General features: G+C 32.8%; 1 long non-coding RNA gene across 12 annotated transcripts in view; it reads left to right on the top strand.

Annotated features, from left to right (window-relative positions):
- The window catches only part of LOC140611659 (uncharacterized), a 355,437-nt gene that overhangs the window by 102,111 nt on the left and 225,942 nt on the right, over positions 1-27,384 (top strand). For 3 of the 12 annotated variants that reach the window (XR_012012760.1, XR_012012755.1, XR_012012761.1), the window contains exon 2: positions 8,844-8,926. The exons of the other annotated variants lie outside the window; for them this stretch is intronic. This is a non-coding gene — a long non-coding RNA (uncharacterized lncRNA). The remainder of the gene's footprint in view (positions 1-8,843; positions 8,927-27,384) is intronic. 12 annotated transcript variants of the gene reach the window in all.

The raw sequence follows: 27,384 nt of genomic DNA on the forward strand, positions 1-27,384 counted from the left end.
GAGCTACAAAGATGAATTTCACCTAATGTGACATTTTTATTATAATCATTTCAGTTAGTAGAATTGATTGCAATTTTAGTGTCCAGAAAGCAATTAGAGACAAATAAATGTCAAATTGAAGGTAATGTAACTAATGCGAAAGGATATGATTTTTCAGTGCTATGCAAGACTATATTTGACCCTTGAACAACATGGCTTTGAACTGCATGGGGCCACTTAGATGTGGATTTATTCTCTAATGTTAAAAATATGTATTTTTCTAAAAGATCACACAAAACCTGGGAAAAGAAAGAAGGCTGTCAAATAGCCTACATCGAAATCTGGGCTGAGGAAGGACATAGAGCCCCGAAAAGAAACCAGTAGCTGGAGCCAACCCCAAGGATCACAGAGCCAGCAGCCATGTCCATAACTACCACTGAGGTGCAGCAGTGACAGGAAAATGACTGGCCCCCATCATGTCTCCTCTTCAGAAAGGGAAAATCAGGAGCCCGCTCTGTAGACAAGTTCTTATGGTCTCCTGCTCCTTCATGGCCTTCTCCCAATGGCTATCATTGAATTCCCCAGTGACCACACTCCACACCCACGAGGGCAATGTGAGCGATTCCAAGTCTCTATGGTTTGAGCCAGGAGTATAAAAACTCTGAATGCCACAATGTCTGTTGTGCTCTGCGTTGAATGTGTACGTGATTATTCTCTTGAATCCCTTCTGGAGTTGCAGGGGAGAAGCTACTGATGTGTCTATTGCGTTTCCACCTACAAATGCTATAGTTGAAGTCAGAACGTGCAAGTCAGCTGAGGTACAGATTTCAAAGCCAACTACTCTACAGTCTCCGCCTTCTGTGTGTTTCATCACATCCTGGTGTTGCAGGATGTCCAACAGCAGCTTGATGGTGATCTCAAAAACATGCCTCGACCACTTCTGGAAGTCCCTCAGTGCTCCTGCTGCTCACTCAGGTCAAGCCTACATGTGGGGGCCACCAGAGTTTGGGAGAAATAATCAGTGGTGGCGGAGGCAAGAGCTGGGCCTCTTCCAGTGCCTGCCACTTTGCTATGGCTTCCTGACCCCATTGGTGAGGTACTGTGGGGGGCTACTGCCAGGGGCTAAAGATGGGGTTCCAGTGGGCCTTGGAGGTCCCAGTCACTTACTGGCGACCTGTCTTACTGGCTTAATTTGGCTTCCTTGCCTGTACTTTTGTGTTATGGTACTTTTTCACCATCATGAATCTTCATCTGAAAACTACAATTAGACTTTTGTTGAATTCCTAAGGAACTAAATGGCTTTGATGAAGTTGTGAAATGCCTTTAAAGACTTTTAAGAAAGACGTGTGTTCTCAGAATGATTTGGCTTGGGCTTTGTATATATATTTTTTAATTCTATATTTAAAAAAATTCCCCAATTTCACAGAAAACATTCCTCAGGGATTTAACCAATATTCTTGGGGCTGATCCCCTACTGACTTGGTACAAATTAGGAAGGCAGCTATACTTTCCATACTTTCCAAACTGGAAAATTTCCACAGGCTCTGGATTCCCCACTACAATGCTCTTCTGAGCAATTGGGAACCAGTTCCCAGCCCACTAGTGTGAATGGCCATCTGGATTTTAGATGGGCCTGGAATGTCCTTTGATCACCAGTCTAACTGCTGTCCACAGCTATTATTACTTCGCAAAAATCTTTGTTATATTTTGTAAATGTCCTTCACTGCTCCTTCTTTTGTGGACAGGGGGAGGTATCCTGCTGCTAGAAAGGGTCATCCTGAGATAAAAAAAGGGAGTATGTTTATGTGTTTTAGTAATCCCTGAGAAATTTTCATTTAGCAGAGAACTAGTGCTATAATAGTTTAACACTGACCATATAGAAACTTAATATTTAAACAAAATAATAGAGAATGGTGCTAAAAACTTACTTGTAGGTTAAAAAAAGTTTAGCATGCTCCCATGATCCATCAGGTATCAAGGTCTTAACAAACAAACTCTGCTAAGAGGAGGGAAACCAGATTAGTTTCATTATGTGTGTTACTTTTCAAATCCCCAAAGATCACAGTTGACAATGAGGAAGGAAATTGGGACTGGCAGTAGAGAGTATTAGCATTTTATTCAGCACTTACGATCCTCTAGATGTTGTCATAGTTGAAGTTCTATTTCTTACTATAAATCTAGGAAGTCAATATTATTATTGCCAATATTTCCCTGTTTTACCAATACCTATGGATTATGTAAGTCATGCAAGGTGAGATAAATCCATTAATTCTAGCCTCAGTGCTGATACTACTTAAAGGGACAATTGCAACCAACTTGTCATGCCTTAACTCCATAATGTTATCATTCAGGGTGAATCCTCTAAATCAACTCGAACCCCAATCACTCTACATTTTCTTGTCCTTCAGTCAGGTTCACCACCTAAATCTCTCTGCTGACCTCTCTTGAACTGACCACCTTTAAGAAGCTAACTATTATATTCATAATTTTTTCTCTGCGCGTTTCCATCAACTCCTGACAGAATCAAATTTCCATCCCTCCACTCTCCTACAGCCTTTACAAAGGGTGATGGTGTTGGTATGGACATAGAACTGGAAATCTCATGTATTGCTGGAGGAAATATAAACTGGCACAACCAATCAGTCAAATGAGCCTCATGTAAGATCTATCATTAGGTATATTACCTTAGGTATACAACCAGCAAAATGTTGTTGGTCTTAACCAAAATACAAGTTTTAAAAACCTATAATATTTATAGTTTAGAATATTTTTATGTCTAGAGAATTCAAATGTCTACAACATAATAGAAAAGATAAATAATATGTGGTCTAATCATACAATGGAATTCCATCCAGCAAAGACCATTACAGTGGTATGGATGCATCCTATGAAAAACATGTTGAGTGAAATAAACCAGATATGATATTATATATATATTCTATATATGTAATATTATATATTTATAATATAATATATTATATTATATATTTATTATAATAATATTATATATTCATTATATATTTATAATATATTATATATTCTCTATATATTATACTATATCATTATAATATAATATATATTATACATTATATATTATATTTTTATAATATAATATATATATTTTTAATATATATTCTATTATTCCTCTTACATGAAGGGAATGGATATCATTCGTGGTGTTTAGAAGTCAGGATAGTGTGACTCTTATGGAGAAAAGGTTGGATAATAACTAGGATGGACATGAGTAAGGTATTTTGGGGTACTAGTAATGTTCAGTTTCTTGATTTTGGTCATTTACATGGATTCACATACCTATAGAGAAAGGAATAATATTTATTACTTTAGGAGGTATCTGTTTTGTCTCAGTGTTTTGATAAACAAAAGTTTCTAATTAATCGAATTTACCAAACTTTGTATTTATGGTAAGCATCTTTGTGTTCTGTTTAAAAAAATTTTGCTTATTCCACTGTCAGGAAGATATTCTTATATCTAAAGATATTCTTACATCTACAAGGTTTTTAAGATAACTTCCACTTTGCAATCTGTAATACTTCTGAGCTGCATGCATGTATGTACACGTGCATACGTGTGTATAGATTTAGAGAGGTCAATATACATATTCAATAAGTGTCACTTTTGTTGTGAGTCAGGGGTGGATCTGTTTCTATACATATTTTGTTTTAATTCGTGCCACTACCACACTATCTTTTTAACACAGGTTAAATAGTTGTTACTATTTGGTATTACAATTCTGTCAGTAATACTCTTTAAGTTTTACTTGTCTTTTCTGGCTCTTTTCACTTTTACAAAAATTTTAAAATCTTTACAATTCATTTGCAAATTTCCATTTGTAGGGTTTGAATAAATTTTGATTGCTATTGAGCTGATTCTATTGATTACATTTTAGAAAGTCAATATCTATAAAATATTGAAACTTCCAATCTATGTATTTAGGTCTTCTTTATTGTGCCCTTTTAATATTATATACTTATCAGTGTCAAGATCTTATGTAATTTAGATTTAGTGCTAAGAATTTATCATGTTCATATGTAATGATATATCTTTTTAAAGATTTATTTATTTGACAGTGAAAAAGAGAGAGAGAGTTGGGGGGGGAGTAGAAGGGGGAAAAGCAGAGAGTCAGGGAGAGGAACAAGCAGATTCAGCGCTGAGCTTGACATGGGACTTGATGCCACGGACCCTGAGATCACAACCTGAGTTGAAACCAAGGATCAAACACTTAACCAACTGAGCAACCGAGTCACCCTCATATGTAATGATATTTTAAATATTTAAACTCTGATTTTCCCATCATTTGTTCCTGGTGTATAGAAATTCTATTGATTTTGTATGCTGAATCCATGTCCAATATTTATTTCTTTTACTTATATTTTTTTTACCTGAATACAATGATGAGGATCTCAACTACACTATTGACAAATGGGCCTTTTTTGTTTCATTCCCAAACTCAAAGAAAATGTTTACTATTCATTGCATGTGATGTTTGCCAATTTTGCCGTAAAGTAACAGATTAAAGAAATTATCTTCTATGTTGGTTTACTAAATAAATTTTTAAAAATCATGAATAGTTGTTTAATTTTCTCCAAAGTTTGACTTGCAATTATGAAGGAAAGCATATACATTTTCTGCTTTTCTCAAGTAATATAGTAAAGCATATTGGCTGATAAACTAACGTTGCATTTCTGAAACAGCCCTGGTTTGATTATGATGTGTTCTCTTTTATATGTACATCTTGATTTTACTTTCTTATAACTTGATATGGTTTGTTTGGTTGTTTGGTGTGTGTGTGTGTGTGTGTGTGTGTGTGTGTGTGCATGCACCTTATCTTTCTGACATCCATGGGATCTGTAGTGATGTCACTCTTTAATTTTACTTTTTCTTATCTTGTTAACTTGGCTACACAATTATGATTTTATTGAACTTTTCAATGAATCAGATTTTGGTTTCGTTGATTTTCTGTAATTGATTTCTTGCATTCAATTGCAATTGTTTCTGCTTTAATTCTTATTATTCCTTTTCTTCTGCCTGATTTAATTTTAGCTTCCTCTACTTTTCTAGTTTCCTAAGTTGAGGGCTTAGATTATTAATATTAGATCTTTCTTCTTTTCTAATATATGTATTCAGTTTGATAAATTTCCCTGTAAGCATTGCTGTTGCTGCATTCCACAAAATTTTAGTTGTATTTTATTTGTATTTAGATTAAAGTATTTTTAAGATTTTCTTGAAATTTATTTTTTGACTTGTGTTTTTCAGAAGTATATTGCTTGATTTCCAAGTACTTGGGAAATTTTCCAGCTATTTCTCAGTTATTGATTTCTAGTTTAATTCTATTGTGGTCGAAGAATAGACAATATCGTTTCTATTCTTTTGAATTTGTTAAGGCATCTTTTATCTTATGAGTTCTTTTATATCCTTTTAAAATTTAGTATTAAGGTTACTAGGCATCATAAAATTTGCTAAGAGACTTTTTTCTAATCAGTGGAAGACTAGTATTATATTTTTGTCTCTGTAAATGATTGGAATTTTTTTTAAGATTTTATTTATTTATTCATGAGAGACAGAGAGAGAGAGAGGCAGAGACATAGGCAGAGGGAGAAGCAGGCTCCATGCAGGGAGTCCATTGTGGGACTTGATCCCTAAACTCCATGATCAGGCCCTGAGCTGAAAGCAGAGCTCAACTGCTGAGCCACGTAGGCATCCCAATTGAAAAAATTTAACTGCTGAAATATCTGGGCCTCCTTTTCTTTATGCCAGCAATTTGTAATAAGATATTCAATAGCATATAGTGTTCAGATTTTTCTATGTTTTCTTCTGCCAATTTTGTTTAGTTGTAGGATTTTTAAGGTATCTGTCCCTTTTTTTATTTTATCAAATGTGTTATTTTTAAGTTTTTATTTTCTTTTGATGCCTGTAGAATCTGTATTGATGCCCCCATTTTTATTTCTAATAATAGTAATTATGCTTTTTCTCTCCTCTCACTCACTTTCTCTCTATCTAGCTTTTCTAGAATTTCATTATGTTGTATTAATCAGTTTTTAATTTGTAGGTATTTCTACTTGTACATTTGTTTTCTTTTCATTTGTATATGTTCCTATTTTTACTACTTCCTTCCTTGTAGTTGTGCTTACCTTTTTCTTTTAGAGAATGTTTCATGTGTCCCCTACACTTTAATCGTTTTCTTTTTGTTCTATTTCTGTGCTTTAATTTAGATATTTTTACTGATCTGTTGTTCCTGTGCATCTAACATGCCAATAGTCCATTTATTAAGGTAATTTCAAATATGGTTATTTTCACTTCTATGATGTTTATTTGATTTTTTTGTGCATTCAGATCTTTCGCAATATTCATTTTTTGTGGACAGCCCAGGTGGCTCAGAGGTTTAGCGCCACCTTCAGCCCAGGACCTGGTCCTGGAGACCTGGGATCAAGTCCCATGTCAGGCTCACTGCATAGAGCCTGCTTATCCCTCTACCTGTGTCTCTGTCTCTGTCTCTGTCTCTCTCTCTCTCTCTCTCTCTGTCTCGAATGAATGAATGAATGAATGAATAAAATCTTTTTAAAAAATCATTTTTTTGTTTATTTCATCCATTCTTTCCTCTATTATTTTAGATATATAAGTTTTGAAGTCCTTGTTTGAGTAGCTCTAATTCCTAAATCACCTCAGTATCTACATCTATGACATGGTTTTATCTTGAATACTATTATATATTGACAACATTTTGTTGCCTTGCAATACATCTAATGCTCTTTATTATCCATTGGATATTTTGCATAAATTAGCCACAGAACATGATGTTATTTTTCCTCAAAAACCATTCCTTATTTCTTATAATAGAAATTTGAGGCTGATCACCTCAGTCTTGCCAGAAATGAACATGGACCTGAGTTAAATTACCATTTAGCAAAATTACATCTGGTTCATCTTTAGGATGTGGCCCTCTAAGAATTTCAATTGAAATCTATTAAGCCTTCCTTCCCTTAGCCTTGCAAGGCCATGGGCAATTCATTTCAACTCTCCATAACGTTTTCAGCAAAGCTTTTTAGCTTTTTCCCCATGCTTATTCAAAATTTAGTACAAATTTTGAGAGAGAACAGCTGTGTTTTGAGACTGCTCCATTCCTTAATTCAGTCACTTCAACCCAGAGTGGAGTTCTAAAATCTCTACTCATTTCAATGTAACCCAACATAAGCATCTGCCAGTAGGCCAGTCTGTTTTCTTGTGCTTTTGTTGGATCTATAATCATTATACAGCCACATTCTATCAGTATTTACTCTAGAGCTTTCATCTCTTGGATATTTGACTTTCATGGACAGTATTATGTTATTTTATAGTTGACATTTTCAAAGAGATTTTAATATATAAAATAAGTCATGTAGTGTAGCAAAATTTTCCTGTGAATTACAGGTATGCATCTTCTGTTTTATATCTTTCATATTCAATTAGAACATACTGTCTGAAGTGATCCATTTACAGTAGGATTGTAAGATAAAGTAATTTTATAAAACTAAATATAATCTATCAAAAAATTATTGGTAGTAATATGTAACTGGAGCTAATATATAATTTCTTGTTTGGAAAAATGACATTATGAAGATGTCATTTTATTAAAATATTAATTTAAATGTAAAGTTTCATATAATTTACAGATTATTTGAACGGTGCCCTAAATTCCTAGTTCTAAACATATACATGCTGTGGTTACCATAGATTTATTCTAACAACCTGATTATCCTACTCTTAAATAAGGTGTGATCTGCAAAATTGAACACTAAGTTATGTCACTGAATGACTGATTAAAGTCATGTCTTAAGAGGTCCTGAGTGACTGGCACATTCCAGATATATAGAGCAAAACGTGGGTATTCTATCAGTTTTTAAATGAATACTCAACTGTTATATTTTGTTCTTAAGTAGATAAATGAGGATAGAATTTAGAGAGCAAATAGAAGGGGTTTTGTAGTAGTAAAGAAAATTTGTCAAGTAGAGAAAAAAGGAAGTAGACACAGAATAGCTAACGTTAGGTGCATAACGTTAGGTGAGAGCTTATTGTGAATGTTTCTTCTTCAATCTTCTTGGGGAAATATCAGACACAATCAGCTGAGTGTGAGGATGGGCTAATTGGTAGTAGAGAAAGAAGAAATTATTAATTAGGCATCTCTAAGAGTTCAGTAGTGAGTGGACTGCAAATATATAGCATGAATGGTGGACAAAAATGAAGATCATAAGATTGATTATCATGAATTTAAAGTGAGATCTGTCAAAAATGTTCAACCATGATCAACTGCATGGGTGCAGACAAGAAATAGATGAGTGCTGAATGTAAGGTTTTATTTTACTTACACAAGTGTGATGTATTAAAGTATAATGAAGCAAAAACAAGCAAGCAAGGAAGTCGAGCTATATCTATGTACATAGTTGCAGTTACTAACTAAGATATAAGCTTGTTAAGGAATGAAATGATACTATGTGGTTGGTGAAAGATAAAGGACAGAGAATCAATAGAAAGTCAGTCCAAATGTGAATCAAATTTTGTTGGAGTTAGTCACTATAGGGAATGAGATAGAAACTAAATGTGGTTAGTCAGAGAGGTAAATGGCTGAAATCAAGATTATGAAGGAAATCTAGTTTGTTATTGATCAAGTGACCATATTATTTATCACACAATTAGGGGCATTTTTAGTCACAGGATACATTCCATGTAGAATTACCCAAGATATTGATCTGAGGTGGCCAGTGGAATAAATAGGTCAACTGGGCATTTAGAGGGCAAGAGGGAAAAGATTTATGATGGAAAGATCAGGCTTGGTATAACCCACTAGTGATTAGCATAGAATTTTCTTGCAGATAGAGGTTAAACCTGAAACAAAAATCTCCAAAGAAAGTGGGAGAAACAATGGACCATCAGATGACTGCAACAAAGACTAAAAGTGAACCATGTAAAATTAAGAGCTAGAAGTGTCAGACTTTTTTGCTTTTTGTTTATTTAACAGCTATGTGTTCAGCAATCTATATTCTCCACTATAACTAAATGAATAAATATATTTTAATATTTATTGTTGTAGAGATAATGTCAAATAATTGCTTAATTAATGTATGCTGAATAAATTAATCAATTAAATGAAACATTGCATATGACCATGTATTTTTCATGTGATGCCGTAAATATGTTTGGATCAAATTTTGTAATGATGAAAATTATTTCCAAAAAGAGGATATTGGGATCCCTGGGTGGCGCAGCGGTTTGGTGCCTGCCTTTGGCCCAGGGCGCGATCCTGGAGACCCGGGATCGAATCCCACGTCGGGCTCCCGGTGCATGGAGCCTGCTTCTCCCTCTGCCTGTGTCTCTGCCTCTCTCTCTCTCTCTCTCTGTGTGACTATCATAAATAAATAAATAAATAAAAAACAAAAAAAACAAAAAGGGATATTATTATTACATGATGTGGATTCATTTTATCTTAAAGTAGGCTTCACAGTCCGTGTGGAATCCAATGCAGGGCTTGAACTAATGACCCTGAAATCAAGATCTGACTTGAGATCAAGAGTCTGACACTCAACCAACTCAGCCACTCGGGTGCCTCGCTGTGGAGTCATTTTAAACTGCAGACATATCTATTTTTACCTCATGACTCTGCTACAAAAATCGTAGGTTGAAACCACCTAATTTATCAAATCAATTTCAGGCATTATGATTGCTTTAAAAATGGAACTGGGTTCATCTCAATGGAGTTAAGGGAAAGCATGGACAAAATGCAATCTATTAAGAGGGCTCGGCTATGGCTCAGCTACAGAATTTCACATAATATCGATGTCTAATAATTTTCAGGTTTAACATTAGGCAACATCACTGTACAATCAACCATGGTAGGAATTAGTCCTATCACATTAAAAATCAAATGTGTCCTTTTCTTTCTTGAACTAGATAACCACTCATAAGACAAATAAGAATGTCTTCTTAATATTACCCAGATTCACCACCTCACTGGTTACATTTAGCGAGAATTACAATGATGTTTTACTTGTAATATTTTCTCTTGTTAATGATTATGGAATTGGAGTATGCGGATATCTGACATTGCACTTAGGTCAACAGTTGCTCTCTACTTTGAGAATCCATCCCAAAAGGAAACAATTATTTTTCTTTTGCTAGATCAAGGAACACTACATTTATCAAACCAACATTAAAAAGGTTCATGCATCAAACTTCATATTTAATTGTTTAAAACTATATTCCTTTGAGAGTAAAGTCTCTCCTTGGATGAGCCTGGGTTGCTACAAGAGAAGTAAAGGAGAAATTCATGAATGTCCCTTGTGCCTTCAGCCTTCATTTAACAGGAGAAACTCTACGTAAATCCTTTTCATGTGGAAGTTTTACACATTTGTGTTAAAATACTGTGTTGTTTGATGTCCTTTAGTGGCATTTGTCTTCATTTCCCTTACTCCTACTGCTGTATGTTTAGTGATAGATAAGAGTGTCAAACTCTTGGATTTATCATAAATAAAGGACCAGTTTGGGCTGTTTATTTATTCTAATGTTGTTGGTTTATTGCTTATGAATTCTAAGAACTTGGTATATTTGATTTAAAATAGATGTAATTCATAAGATAAATGCTATTTTTTTCATAAATGTGAAGAGTTATATTGTTGAACTTGAAGCAGATTTACTCTGACTCTGAAGAGATTAGAATTACACTTAGCAAGTAGAAGTTTCAGGAACCTGATTTAGCTCTATATAACAAATATTGTGTGTTTTTTTTAAAGTACAGTACTGAATAAAAAAGAAATGAGATGCTTTCTTTGATAGAGAGTTCTTTGTCACTATATCTATTCTGCAGGGATGTATGGGGACTTTACTGAATTCACGGTTAGAGCAGAGAATTTTACAGATTTCTTCTGAGTCTAAAACTCTGTGAGTTGTCTTCATCTAAATTAGACTATTTAATTACTTGTTTAATGAACTTAATACATGTAATTTGATTTTACAGATTATATGAATAAGCCCATCTGCTTATCTGATAAAAAGTCTAAACCCTTACATTGGTTACCAAGATGTTAATTTTATTACATATACCTAAATTCATTTGCCCACATTTTATTGATGAAATGGGAGTAGATGTGTTTTAGATTAACTTTTTTAATTAACATTTTTTAATAGATGGTAACATTTGCTCACCTTGAATGAATAAACCCCTATTTGTATGTAAGTGAAACATTATTTTTAAAATTTCTATTTTGCTTCAAATGTTCAATTTAAATTAAAAAAAATATTTTAAAAATTGGCTCAATTACCAAAATAGGTCTTAAGAAATAGTAAAGTAAGTCCAGAGTAAGGAAAATTCTTTTGTTCCTATCACACTACTTCCTTGAGATTTAAGTGACTTTCTTGTAAGGAAGTTTAACTTCTTGCATGCCCACTGGGATGCTATGAAGCCATAAACCAAAAAATCTATGACTACTTCCAAGATGGCAATGTGTAGACTTAATTCCATTGTTTAAGTTGACATATCTCACAACACTCAAGCATTCTGTGAATCAGTGCTACCAAATCTCTACGCTTTAAATCACTGTTTAAGTAATCCACATGTTTCTTTCTAAGAGCTAAGCCTAAGGCTTGACAGAAATCTGAGGTATAAGATCATTTACCTCCAAGAAGCTGCTTAATCAAACAATCAAGGGATTTGATGACATGAACACAGTCCCTAATATCCTATAAAAAGATGAGAAAGTTGAGATCTCACCAGTGCTGTATTTTTGCAATCCTTTATGGTTGACATATCTTACAGAAGACAGAGGAGTACTAAAATATAAAATCACTCGTTTTAATCTCTGCCAGGATTATTTCTTTTTAAAAGCATATTATTTGAATTTTCAACTTCCAGTACACCAAAGGATAGTACAGATGCCAAAACATTCAAAAAGATAAGTTTTCAAGTGTCAGAAAGGTATGCAATTTTTGGATATTATCAGACTCAGCAGACAGCCAGTCTGAGAAAGAAATGTGTGATCTCCACATACTTAAATGCTTCACAGAAGCAAAAATAGTAAATTGATTAGAGAAGCTACATTTTGGAATGATAGCAATACAATTTATTCTATCAGTGAATGTTAAAGAATATTTTCTCTAAACGCACACTTTCTGTTTTTAATTATTTTTCACATGAAAATAATATAAATTTCACTTTAAAGACATATAATTTGTTTCAGGCTAGATATTTTTATGGTGGAATGGTCAAAATATTGTAATTTTGAATTGTTTTGATACATCTGAGTGCTTCTACAGGCACTATCATACTAATTGATATGTAATTCATGATTTCTCATATCGTGTAGTAATTATTTTAAAAGCACATTTTAATTGGTTTATGTATTGACTTATCATTTACTCATAAATGTATTTAATAATCCAGTATATATTGGGCACGGGTTTAGGATACAAGATAAATGTGTTTGAAGTTTTGGTCAAAGGAAAAAAAAGTCATTAATGTATAAACCAGGAGAGTTATAAAATAATTTTAACTTTTCTTCAGTTAGATCAAATGATTTATTTTATTCCTACAGTCAATACTGTTGAAAGATTATATATTTGAACTGAATTACTTTATCCAAATTTCTAATTTAGTGAGGTTGATAGTTTAGGGCAGGAATTGGACCTTTCTCTACCCTTATTTCAGACTTGCTTCCTCTAGTATGAATATTTAAGTCATGTGATAATAACCAAAACAGATGATATAAAAGTGACATATGAAACTTCTTAAAAAAGTAATTTTATTTACTTGAATTAATAATTCTAGATATTTAAAAACATTTTCCCACTATTTTTATTTCCATCATCGGTCCCACTTGTGTCAAAAAACATTTTAATCATCTGTTTAAAGTAAGTCATTATGGCTAGGTAGATTGATGGATAAATACCCTGACCCCCCAAGACATGGGAAATAATGCAAAGTCAAGTGGCAGAGCATGGAGTGCTAAGAAAGAGGAAAAAAAAAAGAGTTGGGGACAGTAATTCTATCTACCACAGAACTATAAAATCTTGTTAGTGATTATTTTATATTTCAAAATAAACACTTCTAGGATTAAGTGAACCCTTAGGGTTTATTGCTCTGAATAAAAACATGAATCTTTACAGCACAAAAAGAAATTAGTCAAAATCTCCATCAGAATTTTAATTGAGCATGATCCTGCTCAACTGGCTTCACTGCATATTGAAATAGTCCCAGGTATCCTACACAATGAGTATGACCAAAGAGCTTATTAATTTTTTCAAGTTTTTATTTAAATTCCAGTTAGGCATATTAATTTTGTATAGTCAAGATATGGAAGCTGGCAATGATTAAACAAAAGTTATGTTGCTCTCCTTGATTGGAAGTATACTACTTAATTTTACTACAAGAAATTAGATTTTAATAAGCATTCTACAATAATAGAAAAAAGTCTCAATTCATTTTTTAAATGAGCATTAACATATATAAAGCCCTTTGTATTCATTGTAATAGTTCATCAGTATATGATCCCATTGGATTATATTGTTGCTGTTACTGTTATTCTATTTTCCAGGCAAGGGTAAAAGAAACACAACCACTGTAAATTATTTGCCTCAGTTCAAAGTTCTACTAATGTGTTGATATAAAAGTCTAGATAGCAAAATATAATTAAAGCTATAATTCAGCTTTAGACCTATGTAGTAACAATTATATATCATAATTGAAATTTTGATAATAGTAGAATATGAGGAAATAGGCAGTACCATTTTGATAACCTGTCATTTTAGTATTTTATTTTATTTTATTTTTAAGATTTTATTTATTTATTCATGAGAGACACAGAGAGAGAAGCAGAGACACAGGCAGCAGGAGAAGCAGGCTCCATGCAGGGAGCCCAATGTGGGACTCGATCCCGGGACTCCAGGATAACGCCCTGGGCCGAAGGCAGGTGCTAAACTGCTGAGCCACCCAGGGATCCCCTCTGGCATTTTAATTAAATTGAACAGGCACATATTATTTCATGCAACATCTCACCCAGTAGGAATTTTTTTTCACATCTTTACTGTAAACTGTCTAAAGATGCTCATTAATTAAGGTTCTTTAGAATATTATTTGTAATAACACACAAAATATAAATAACACAAACATTTAGTAGAGGGCTAATTAAATTCTTGATAACTAATGTGGACTTTAAATGACTCTAAAAATTAAAATAAAAATAATAAATGACTCTACCGTTGTAATACAAGGTCTTTAGGATATATAGATATATTAAAAGATTTATGTATTTATTTTAAGAGAGAGAGCACAAGTAGGAAGAGAAAGAGAGACAGAGAGAATAGCAGTCTCCCCACTGGAGTGTGGAGCCCACCACAGGGCTGTACCTCAAGACCCTGAGATCATGACCTGAACCGAAATTGAGTCCAGCACTTAACTGAGACACCCAGGTGCCCCTTTAGGATATATTATTAATTAAATTAAAAGGCAGTATTCTGAAAATGTGAATGGTCCATTCCCACTTTATAAAAATGAAACATAATCATAGGCAAATGCTATGTGTTAATACATATGATGTTTTTTTATGCTGTTTATGTTTTGAGAATGGAATTATGGATCTAGATTGGGAAAATGGCTCACATTTTTGTACACATTTTTAATATTTAGTATTTAATAGGTGCAAGAGTTATTTCATGATAAAAAGGAGAAAATAGTAATAATTTCAATAAAAGCAATTCAGTGTTATATGCTGAACACTGTACTAGCATTTTATATTCAATGTAATTTAATCCTCAGACCACTTAAGGTAGGTAACATTATTATCGCATTATCCTCATTGTAAAGAGGAGATGAGGTAGAAGGGCAAGAAGTTAAATACCTAAACACCAATTAAACAGCCAGAAGTGCTAGGTTGAGGAGGCCAGGTATATCTCATTCCCAAGTTTGTGCTTTTAAGTACTTCATTCAAATTTCAGAAATCAAAATAATATCTAATGTGGAAGAATAGAATTCATATGACAAGCTCCTGACTTACTTTTCATTTAACCTTACTTGCCTGACACTTACACAGAAGGAACCAGTGATTTTGTATAAATTAGAGATAAATTGGCACCTGGGAAAATTAAGTAATTTTTTTTCTATGTCTGTAGGTGTAATCTGAGTATTTCGTTCTTTGAAGAGAGATGGAGAAGAACCAATGTTGGCTTACAAATATAAGGTTCTCTCATTTTCTGGCATGACCTGTGAAATGTCTTAATTTGTATACTTATGTCTTTCCAATCCTAGTGCAAAGAGCTCAATACATGTTGATCCTAAAACAAGTAATCATTTTAAATATAAATTATTTTTATTTTCTCTATAAGAGACAAACATTTTGACACATTCATCTGTTCTTTAAAGCTTATCTTAGTAGTGGAAGCATCTGTGAAAAAACCAAACAGCTGTGAATCTAAATATAGAAACAGATTCGGGCTTTGCAACATAAAGGTTGGAAATGTGCTGCTGCTCAACACATGAAACTATAAATGACAGTGCTATATGTTATAGAGATTGCAATTTTAGAAATTCAACTTAATGCTAATTTATCTCACAGGGAGATGTTTATTATTCATAGTCACATATATTGCCCTATATTTTTCTAGTGGGAATATGTCCACATGTGACATACCTCAAAAGAAAAGCTGATGAACGATATATTTAGTTTTTGTTTGTTTTCCTCTTTCTTTTTTAATACATGTGATCCCTCAGGGCACAAAAATGCTACTTTTTAAATGGTAAAAGAAGAGCAAAGTTTAAGGAAATTCCAGCTAAAACAATCCAATTAATATGAACCTAAATTAAGCATTGTATTTTAAAGAATTAAAAAATTAGAAACGAACTTCCTAAAGAAAAATATTCTGTTTGCTTTCTGAAAATAGGATTATATCTATTTCCCTCTTTATTTCATAGCCAACATAACCCCATATGAATTAAATTCAGAGATAGGAATATGTGAAAAAAGAATTTGCTTACAAAAATGCAATGATATTTATATTGTTATATGTGCTAAGATAGAAAAATGTACTCATTTATTTCAGCAATGGAGACTGAAATATCTTAAAACTGTATCAATCAACTAAAAAGTCATTAATCAAACACCCTGTTTTTCCAATCATTCAGATTTTTTGACATTTCTCTACAAAAGTGATAATGAACATCTGGTTTTATATGGTTAATGAGTGTGAAATGATATTGAATTTCTTTTTACCCAGGGCTCCCTGTCATTTTCCTATACACATTCAAGAAATAATGTATAAAAATATAGCTATTTGTAATGCAGACATTAATGTGAAATGGTCACAGTGCAACTTTCTAGCGTTGTCATTACTGGTGTATTTTTCAGGGTTTGGAAAAACTCTTACAGATTTAATCCATGTGACTACCAAAAAATATGTTAAAATGAAATCCAGGGGCTTAGAGCAGTAGAATACCAATGTATTTACCCATTGTTATCATAGAAATTGCACTAGTGGAGAGAATCCTATAACAAAGTTATGGAAAAAATTGTAAAATATATTTACAATTTATGATTTAAAATATATTACTGTACCTTTTCATGGAAGAGGAAGACTATTACAAATGTATATATTGGGTAATGCATTTATTAAGGAGGGTAAAGAAAAGAATGGAGAAGAAAAATTAAATTCCATTGAACACTATGTGTTTTATATGCCTGAAAACATAGCATTTGTTTTATACTTTATAATTTAAAAATAAGGAAATTTAAGGGACAAGAAGTTAAGTGTCTTTCCCATGAACACATAAGTAATAAAACACAAAATCTGACCCAACTCTATTTCATTTCAAAGCCCTTTTTCTTTTTCATTTCTCTTGATAGCTCATATTAAAACAGCATGGATTCCCAGAAGAGAGATTAACAGTAGAAAATGAACACAGGAAAAGGTTTAGAAGCAGTGCCAAGTGTATGTGGCTATTTAAAATATAGTAAAAGTATTGTTGTACATTGGACAATAATTCTGTAAATACTCTGGTATATTTAGTCAGCCCTGTGTTTCCTTAAAATATGGTTGAGGCCCATATGCATAAGGACTACCAGGGGTGTTTTTTTTAGAATCATATTCTGGGTCCTACACCAAATCAATTAATCAAAATCTTTGATATTGAAATATGGTCATTTAGAGATTGTAAAAGTAATTCTGTAATTCACTGTTTAAACACAAACACACACAAATAAGCATGAACTGGTTGTCCATCAATACAAATGAATTATTGAAAGTTATCAACTTTCTAATTTTGGATAAAATAAAATGTTTTTGAGCAAAAGAGATAATGACACTGAATTTATAGTAAAAAACTACTTAAGTAAAAATGTACATGCATGCTTGTTTACAAATGTGTTATGTTTTATGTATGAATGTATGTTGAGCAAGCATGATCAGTGAGCATAATAAATACATATTATATTCTTGCATCTACTACTTATTCTGTAGTAGATCTTTGTCTGGCCCTGGGTAAAGACTTAATAGATAATCTTATGGTCACTTAAAAATCTTGAAAAAGTCTCAATCAGAAACCAGTCCAACATATTAAGCAGTACTTCAATCTACAAGTTAAGCCAAATCTATGAAGTAAAGCCCAAGTTGAAGAGAATCTGTAGGTAGGGAAGAAGAATGTGGTGGTGGGCTTTTGCTTTGTTCCTCTGATGTGACTCACCTAGACCTAACTGGACTGTCAGTGCCTTTTGAGGTTTCTTGTGGGAATGGAAAAAACAAGAGAAGTAACAAGGATTTTCCTATTTGCTGATGGATTTCTGCTCTTTGGGTCTGGCAATGTTTAAAGTTGATTTCTCTGCTTAATGAGGTAAATAAAGACAAGGAGGAAGAAGGCCTTAAGTGGAAGGGAGAGTTGAGATACGAACTTTTCACACCTTGGCCTGGAAAGAATTATGTTGGTCAAAACTCAGCTTCTACTTCATAAGAAAGAAATTAATGTCTGCCAGCCATGTGAGAAGTAACATGTCTGGATGACCAACCATTGTGGTGAGCCAGATACTGAAGCACCTCCCAGAACTTGGGACTCTTAGTGCTCAAAAAGAAGAGTCCCACACAAGCTGGGACAAGTTGGCCATCCTACTTTTAAGTCTAGAGCCTTTTCTTGGAAATTTAGAAATAAATAAATAAATAAAGTTGATTTCTCTCCCTGTGCTTTTTAGATTTATTAAATACTTTTCTACTCCATTCCTTTGGTCTCACTTCAGCCCTGGTTGTCCATTTCACCAATATTCCAGTTGTTAAAGTCTACTGGCTTCAGTTCTATCAGACAGTGTTTTTTACCCAACCTTTGCACTGACAAAATTTCTTACCCAATCTTTTCACTGACAGGTTTTCACTGTAGGGTCTTCAGCTTTTTCAGGCATGAGAAAAACAATTGTCTTACATGCTTTCTAAAAAGCTCTCTGAGTGATGGCAAGGAAGCACCACTTACTAGGCTCTGGAATTATAAGGAGGTGAGAAAAGGGAATTAGAAGGAGGTGGTGAGAAAGGGGAATGAGGTGGTAAGAAAAGGAATCATATCCTGGCATCAACTCCCTGAAAAATAAATTCCAAAAGTCCTAATTTGTTATCCAAATATTTATTTTTTTATTTTTTTATTTTTTTAAATTTTAATAAAAATCTTATATAGTAAAATGTGGTCAACTTACTTTTAATATTATTTATTTATTCAGTTTAATTTAGTTATTTATTTATTTGTAATTCAGTATATGCAAAACTGTCTTACACATGCTTTGGGGTATAAAGTCTGTAGTACTGATACATGAGAGAAATGATAGCCCCATTTTTGCAACCTGATATGTGTGTGTGATTATATGCTCATTTAATTCAGAAAGAAGGGGAAAAGAGAAAAAATAAGGGAAAATTATTCAATAATCCTCTAGTGATATTATTTAATATCATAATGTGTTTTTAAGAGTTAAAAAATCTTTTTCTCTTGTTCAACTTCAAATGATAATGATTTTTTTAATTGAAATTGTACTAATGGATCTCATAGGAATGAAACACAAGCAAACATCATTCATATATTGTTTTACTCTCCTTGCTTAGAAGTGGATTTACTGAAGACATTTACCATATAAGTTAAGTATACCTGTCAAACATTTCTCTGTGAAATATTTTAATAAGATATGGAACATACTTATCCTTAACCAACATGGCTATTTTTAGCACCATGGTATTTTCTTTTCCCCTCCTCCTTTCTATACAAATGTAATTGTTGATTGAAAATAACTTAATTTCTAAAATTTTGTCTTATTGTCATACAGTCTATATTGAGTTAGACTGCATATTTAACTATCCATGAAGATATTATCTATCCATGAAGATAATATCTAACTCAGTAATACAAAGATATCAATCATGTCCATGAACAAGAACAACTTGTTACTGTAGTGAGCAAAATGAGAGGGTGCAATGCTAATTATATGTAAGACATTTATGTAATTTTATTACATAATTTAAGAATTGCAAGGTAAATTACCTTTCCTAAAAGTCCAGTACAATCATTATTTGGATGAAGCCATTTGTGATTATAATAGGTATATTACAGTACTGAAAGCTTTATATTAGGATTCCATTTTCTCCTGACTTCCCATAAAATTAAAGATGACCTCTATTTTCTTCACCTTTGTTTATAAGAGTAGTTCTAGATTCAGGAAGTTGAAAAGAATAGCAGAGACTAGTCTTGGGTAACCTTCACTCAGTTACCCAAATGGTGATACTTTGATAACTATAATTACAAAAGCAAACCAGCAAATTGACAATAGCAAAATCCACAGGTCTTATTTAGACTTCATCTGTTTTACATTCGCTCATACGTGTTTATGTATGTTTAGCTATTCATATATGAATTTGTATAACTATCATTAAAATCAAGATGTAGAACTGTTTTGTCACCTAAAGATCCCTTATGTTATATAGGTACACACAATGCTTCTCCTCTCCCAAAATCACTTAAATAACATCATTAGACTTGAATGCATATGGCCATGTATGTATTATATAGTTATATAGTTCGTAGAACAAATACTAAAAAAAAAAAAAAAAAAAAAAAAAGCTATGGAAAGAAATATAGTAAAAACATTATGGAAAAATAAAAATGGAATTCTAAAAAAAATGTTCAAATAAACTGAAGAAAGGCAAGAAAATATAAAACACATAGAAATGAAAAAAGAGAGAGAGAGAGAGAGAGAGAGGATAAACAGAAAACCAAAAAGAAAATGGAAGACCTAAGCCCTAAGATAAATAATTACATTGAATATGAATACAACACTTAAAAGAAAGTGAATAGTGGTGAAAGAATAAACAAAAGAACACAAAAAGCTATTAAACAATTGTGTGCTGTCCTTAAGAAGCTCACTTCAAATATAACAATACACATCAGTTGAAAAACATGGTGCAAAATGATAGAGAGGCATTAAATAAAAATATGAATAATACATTAAGTAGAGTGCATAATTTACCAGGGACAGAAAATACATCAAATATAGGTAAAAATAAGAAAATCCACAAAAAAGATACTGTAAATAAGTATATGAAATATGTTTACATCATTAGCTTTTAGAGCAAAGGGAATTAAAACCATGATTAGATATCACTACACATCTATTAGAATTACACATACATGTATATGTATTTATAACATATTATATATATTCATACATAAATACAAAAACATGACAATACCAAATGCTGGCAAAAATTTGAAGAAACTATCATGTAGTGCTAAGAAGAATAGTAACTATGGAATACAATATTACTTATTCTTATAAAATTAAATGTAATCTTACCTCATTGTTCTGCAATCACACTCCCAGGTATGTATCCTACATAAATAAATATTATATTTATGCAAAAACCTACACAAATGATCATAATAATTTCATTTGTAATGGCCCCAAACAGAAAGCAATCCAAATGTCCTTCAACAGCGAGTGGGCAAACAGATTGAGGTATTTCCATACAATGAAATACTACTCTGCAATAAAAAAAATGAACTATTGATACACATGGCAATATGGATGAATCTCAAAATTATACTGAGTGAAAGAAAGAAAAAATCATACTTTATGCTTCATTAATACGAAATTCTAGATAGAAAATGCTAACAAAACTATGGAGGCAGAAAATATACCACTTCTTTTTGGTAGGTGTTAAAAGAGTGGGAGAAAGATTATCAAGGTCACAAGAAAGCTTTCTGGGATAATTTATTTATTTACTATCTTAATTGTGAAGATGATTCCATGTTTATACATATGGTGAGACTTACCAAAATGCACACTTTAATATGTGCAGTTTACTGTTTTAATTATACTTCAATAGAGCTGTTAAATCGCAGAATATTGCCACATCTTTCTGACCTTGACCTATCTTACATATGCATCAATATTTTTAATGAAGACAAAGAGATGCTGCTTGGAAAACAGATGATATAGAAATGGAGGCATATTACATACAATTTTTTCAAAATCGCAAACAACGCAAAACAAAACAAATGACACAAAATAGTTATTAGCAATCCTAATATGTTTCTCTATAATTTCTTTTACCCTAATCCCAGTGATGATCATTTATACCTTTGTTTCACACAAAAATTTTTATATCTTTCCTCTATCCCCAGTCTTAGCAGATGATTTTCTTTTATCATTTGAAAAAATATAAATCACCAAAAATGTTCCCTTCTTTCTATCTGCAATCAGTCGATCAATCAAGCAATCAAAATTTCCTATGCTTGCATGGGGCGCCTTCGCCTGGGTGGCTCAGTGAGTTAAGCCTCCAATTCTTGATTTCCCCTCAGGTCATGATCTCAGGGTCGCGGGATGGAGCCATGTCAGGATCCAAACTCAACAGGGAGTCTGATAGAGATTTTCTCCCCATACTCACCCCCCTCATTGTTTCTGTCTCCCTCTTAAATAAAAAACAAACAAACAAATAAATATTACAAATATAAACATTTCTCCTTTTAAAAAATTTCTTATGTTTTCATTCATCTACTTCTTTTGTCCTACTTTGTTACATTGGAGGAAGGCTGTCTTCTATCATCTCAAGAATGCCACTATCCAATGACCTCACCTTTATTTTTCACTAATCTTTTCTTTTGTAATATATTATCACCATTAGCATCACAATATGCTTTAGACAATCCTCCATTTAAAAATACCTATAAAAAATAAAAAATAAAATAAAAATACCTATGAGTAAAAAGTAATAATAATAAAATAAAAATACCTATGAGTCCTCAACCTCTTACCCAGATATTGCTACATTTGTCTTTACCCGTTTAGAGCCAAGAAATAGCTATTTACACTTGGTGTTTCCTATTTTGGATTGTCTCAACACCCATTTAATATTCATGTAAGCAATATCTGGCTTTTACTACTCCCTCTACACTTTATTTATTGATATCAGGTCACTGTCTTTAATGTTGATAAATTCAATAGACATATTTCTGTCTCTTCAGATCGTTTACCTACTTTCAAGACAATAATCTTGTCTTTTGTGTTATCACTCTTAATTTTGCCCCCTTCACTGTTTCTTCATTTTTAGTTTTCTTTGCAAAATCATCTTTCTCTTTTTTTCATCTTTCTCTATATTTGTAATATTGGTATTCCTCAGAGCTTGTTTCTTGTCCCTCCTCTTTCCATATACTCATTCCCTAGATGTCAATGTTTCATTGAAATTTATTTTCCATGTAATCGCTAATTAGTTCCTAGCATAAATTCTTTGCCTAGATTGCTCATTGGATAGTACCACTATTCTAATATCCATCTTTCTATAGGACTTCACTATTGAATATGTTAAAGTCTAAAATGGAACTCTTTGGAGTTCTCCCTTTCTGAAATGTGTATTCAATCCTTATTTTACCTCTTAATAAAAGACATCTATTAATTAGTATTAATAAATGACTCTACTCAATATAATCTCTGATTTCTTTCCTCCATACCATCCCCCAAATCCAATCTGTGTGAAGGCAAGTCATGTTGATTCAATTTCAGAATTTATCTCAAATGTAAATATTTCCCTTAATTTCTTCCACCATTATTATATCCATACTATCCCAATTTTTTACTAGACTATTACAACAGCCTCCTAAATATCCTCATATGATCACTCTTGTTTTTCTCCATTTTTTCCACATGTATAAATATTCAATTGTTTCCCATAGCACTTGTAATAAATTCCAATAAATTTTCCCTGACCCTTAGGCCCTAAATGATCTAACTCTTATTTGTCTCTTCTGCCTTATATAACAGCCTGTTCCCTTAGGTAAGCTATAGTCCTACTGGTGGTCAACAAGCTTCTCAAATCACCAAGAATATTTTCAGTTTGGGATTTGGATACATACTATTTCCTCTTCGATGAAAACTCCATCCTCTACTTTTATTCTAGGTACCTATTACTAGATAACAAAATACCCAAAACACTCAGTGGCTTAAAACAATATCATTTATCAAATTTCACAATTGTGTAGATCAGGAATTTAGGTACTACTCAGCTGGACAGTCCTGTTCCACTTTGCATGGAATGGGGTTACTCAATGTTATATAGTCAGTGACTGATTTAGTGTAGAGGCTTCAAGACATTTAATTTACAAACCTAGTACCTTTCTGGGATGCCTTTGGCTCAAGGCGTGATTCCAGGGTCCTGGGATTGAGTCCCACATTGGGTCCGTGCAGGGAGCCTGCTTCTTTCTCTGCCTGTGTCTCTGTCTCTCTGTCTCTCTCTCTCTCTCTCTGTGTTGTGTGTCTCTCATGAGTACATATATAAAATCCTAAAACAAACAAACAAACAAGCAAATAAACCTGGTACCTTTCTGAAGAAAGGACTGGTCTCAGCTAGCCCATATTTCCTCTTTTTTTTTTTTTTTTTTTTTTTTTTTTTAATTTCTGGGCTTCTCCACCAGCAAGCTATTTATTTGGACATTGGCTACTCAGGGTTCCAAGAGCATTCAAAGAGATCAGAAGTGAGGCATAGTCTTTTAAAACTAGTGTCTCAAAACTGGCAGATTCAATTCCAACACATTTTATTGGTCAAGGCAGTCAGAGTCTCCAGTTTCAAGACAAAGAAACATAAACTTGACTTCCTGATATGAAAAGTGTCAATGAATTTGTGGACATCTTTATTTTGCCAGTCTCAAAGATCTTGTTTATATTCTAAGCAAAATAATTGCCTCCTCCTAAGTCTTCCCTAAGCATCACAGATAAATTGAGTATCTACTGTTGATATTTCTCTCAGAGCATTGTTTGCTTATCAACATTTGTGATTTATGATTTTTTAAATTTAAAAAAATATATATTTTTAGAGAGTGAGAGAGAGGAGGGACAGAGGGAAAGAAAGAATCTTAAGCAGGCACCATGCCCTGCACAGAGCTGGACATCAGGCTCGATCTCAAGATCCTGACCCTGAGATCATGACCTGAGCAGAAATCAAGTCAGAGGTTTAGCTGACTGAGCCACCCAGGTGCCCCTAATTTTTTAATCAAAATTTTTTCTATGCTTCATTTGCTAAGAAGTAATTAATAAGACAAGAGTGTTCATCTGTTTTTTTTCTGCCAATCTAATGCCTCACATAGTACTGATAATACAGCAAGAATTAAGTTGATATTTAATAAATAACTTTTTTAAGGAAATAAATGCAAATTGATATTTCCATTAAAATATTTTGCATAAATGCAGAGTACTGCAATTTTGAGAACTCCTGTGAAAAAAATTGTACAGTCCAGTTGGTCACTAATTCAGGGTAAGCTACTATGGCCATTAAAGGATTGGAGAGGGAATATCGAAAAACAAATGAGCAAGAGGAAGCATTAAAAGAAACAGCTGAATAGAGTCATGGTGTTCCAAACATGCTGGTCAGTCACATTTGAGATGATATGTCCAGCTCTGAGGGTCCTATTTTTAGAAAGATAGAGAATGACAAATAGATGGAGTCAAGTGAAGATGTAACATATGAAATACTTCAGGGGACTTGGAATGTTTAGCTTATAAAATCCTGTGGGACAAATAAAATTGATATCTTCAAATGTTGAGCAGCTGTCACACTTTTTCTATTTTCCTTGGAACTCTGATTAATAACATGTCAAAGATGAATTTTACAATTAAAATGATACCTAAGCAACCCAGGGTGATTACTCAAAGGAAAAAGAAAAAAAAAAAAAGATTTAACATGTTTCTGCCAGTATTTCTTTAGGCTTCTATAGTTGCTTCATCTTCTCACACTTGGGATTAGAGTTGAAGCTTTCTTGTCACCTTTGGTGTAGTAATTACATTGATTTTAAGTCCTAAAAAAGTGGGTCAATTAAATACTTTTTCTTTGTCATATTAATCACTTGCTTATTAAGGCACTAACCGTTTAAAGTACGTATATTGTGTAAAATCTCAGAAGCAGAGCAGTGAGGGAATCATAGCAGACCCTGTTAATGGAATTTCCCTTTGTCAGAGAATACACCTGGTCTCTAAGTCAAGTTGAATGAAAATAAAATTCAGCAAATTAATTAAAGCAGCAATATTACCCTATTCTCTCTACCTTCCTCTCAATTTTGTTGTGAGCCTAAAACTACTCTAAGAAAAAGATCTTTAAAAATCAGTATGATAAGTTATATGTTTCTTAATGGCTTATTTTTTTAATTTACCAAATTTACACAGTGATCAAAAATTTATCTCTATAAACTGTTTTTAAATTTGTTACAACAGATATTTGAATATTGCAGAGTTTTGACAGATTTTGAAGAAAGTTTTGCCTGGGCAATTTATTATTATTTTAAGCATCTGTTATTTACAGCAATGTCTAAAGATCTTTTAAAATTCTCAAATTGATTTCTTCAAGTTATTTTCTGGTTTTCCATATTTTGGATATTCTTAAAATTGTGCCTATGAGTTGCCAGGAAGAAAATCACTATCAGTAGCAAACAATGTGTCCAATGACTAGTCCAATTGAATCCAAACTCATTTCTTGATGTACCTACATTATACCTATTTATACCTCTATCTTGTGTGCCTATTTTTTTTCTAAAGGCAAAGTTTAGCACAAATTTTAAAAAATAATAATAAAATCTTCCCTTTTTCTCTGCATGATAATTGAGCCTTTTCCAGAGTCTGAAACTTAGCACGGGGTACCTCTTTCTAAGTTCAAATTACCTCTTGTAATGTCTTGGTGTTCGCGAGTGCCAGAGGTTAGAGGAAACAAAGTGAAGACTTTGATCTTTTGGTCACTACTCTGTTTATAAATTGTGATAATACCTAGGAATTAATTGGATTTCCCAGATTGAGGTCTACTTCAACATTAACCTCTAAGAGTGTTAGATTTTGTTCAAAAAAACCCAATCCTTGAACATTTTTCTGAAGAAGGTTTTAAAGTATATACTTTTGAAAAACTCCAAGTACTTCATGATTAAAGTATAGAAAATATGCTGGCTAGCACTGTAGTGTGAAATATCCTGTCACTGGTATCATATGTAAGAATGGCTAAGATATGCAGTGCCCCATATTGCAGCTTCTCCCACCACAAAGCAGAAAGCACACTTACACAGAAGCAGCCTTAGACAGCACTACGTTTTGTTCTTTCAGAAACTGTTATGACGATGACAATACAACTTGTTCACAAGGACATAATTAAAATTTGGTAGTGAAAATAACGAGTGTGTTATATGGCATCTGTGATAAAATGTAAAGAGTATTAAACTCTAAAAAAATACATGGAGCGGAATGCAAGATGATTTCACTGTCCATGTTGGCTTCACTAGAGAGGAGATAAAGATCTATAACTACTAGAATTAAGGCAACATTCTCTCATATGATCCAATCTTTAAATTTTAATCTGTGAATTTTTCATATCATCTCATCCCATGCTATGAGTTTTATTTTTCCTTACTTCTTGATCTTATTACTAAGTCTGAGAAAGTCCTTAATCATTGTTTATGTCCTTAATCAAAATCCCTCTCTTTATATAAAAATTCAATCAATTGACTTCTAGGAGCCCTTCCCATGATCATAAATTGACTATCAGAAAAATATGATAGTCTAAAAATAAACAGCGATTACCTTTAATACTCAGTATCTTCAGGTTTTCCAACTCGAGTACTTTGCTCTTAAGTTCCTGAAGTGCCTCAGTCTTTCTGATTCCGTCCACATTCATCAGGATGTGGAAATGGGTGGATGCTATATTGCATCCCCCTTTCCCTCACTCACTAAGGCAGATTATTTTAAAGGAAACACAGCATAAAATTTTGCCCTTAAATAAGCATGCATTTTTGAGAACTACTCACTTTTTAAAAAAATTACACAACCTGAATCCCATTATTATATCTAAAAAAGAAAACACTTTTTTGATATCATCTAATATCCCTTCATGTTCGTT

Source organism: Canis lupus, chromosome 20 (assembly GCF_048164855.1).
Source record: "Canis lupus baileyi chromosome 20, mCanLup2.hap1, whole genome shotgun sequence".
NCBI lineage: Eukaryota > Metazoa > Chordata > Mammalia > Carnivora > Canidae > Canis > Canis lupus.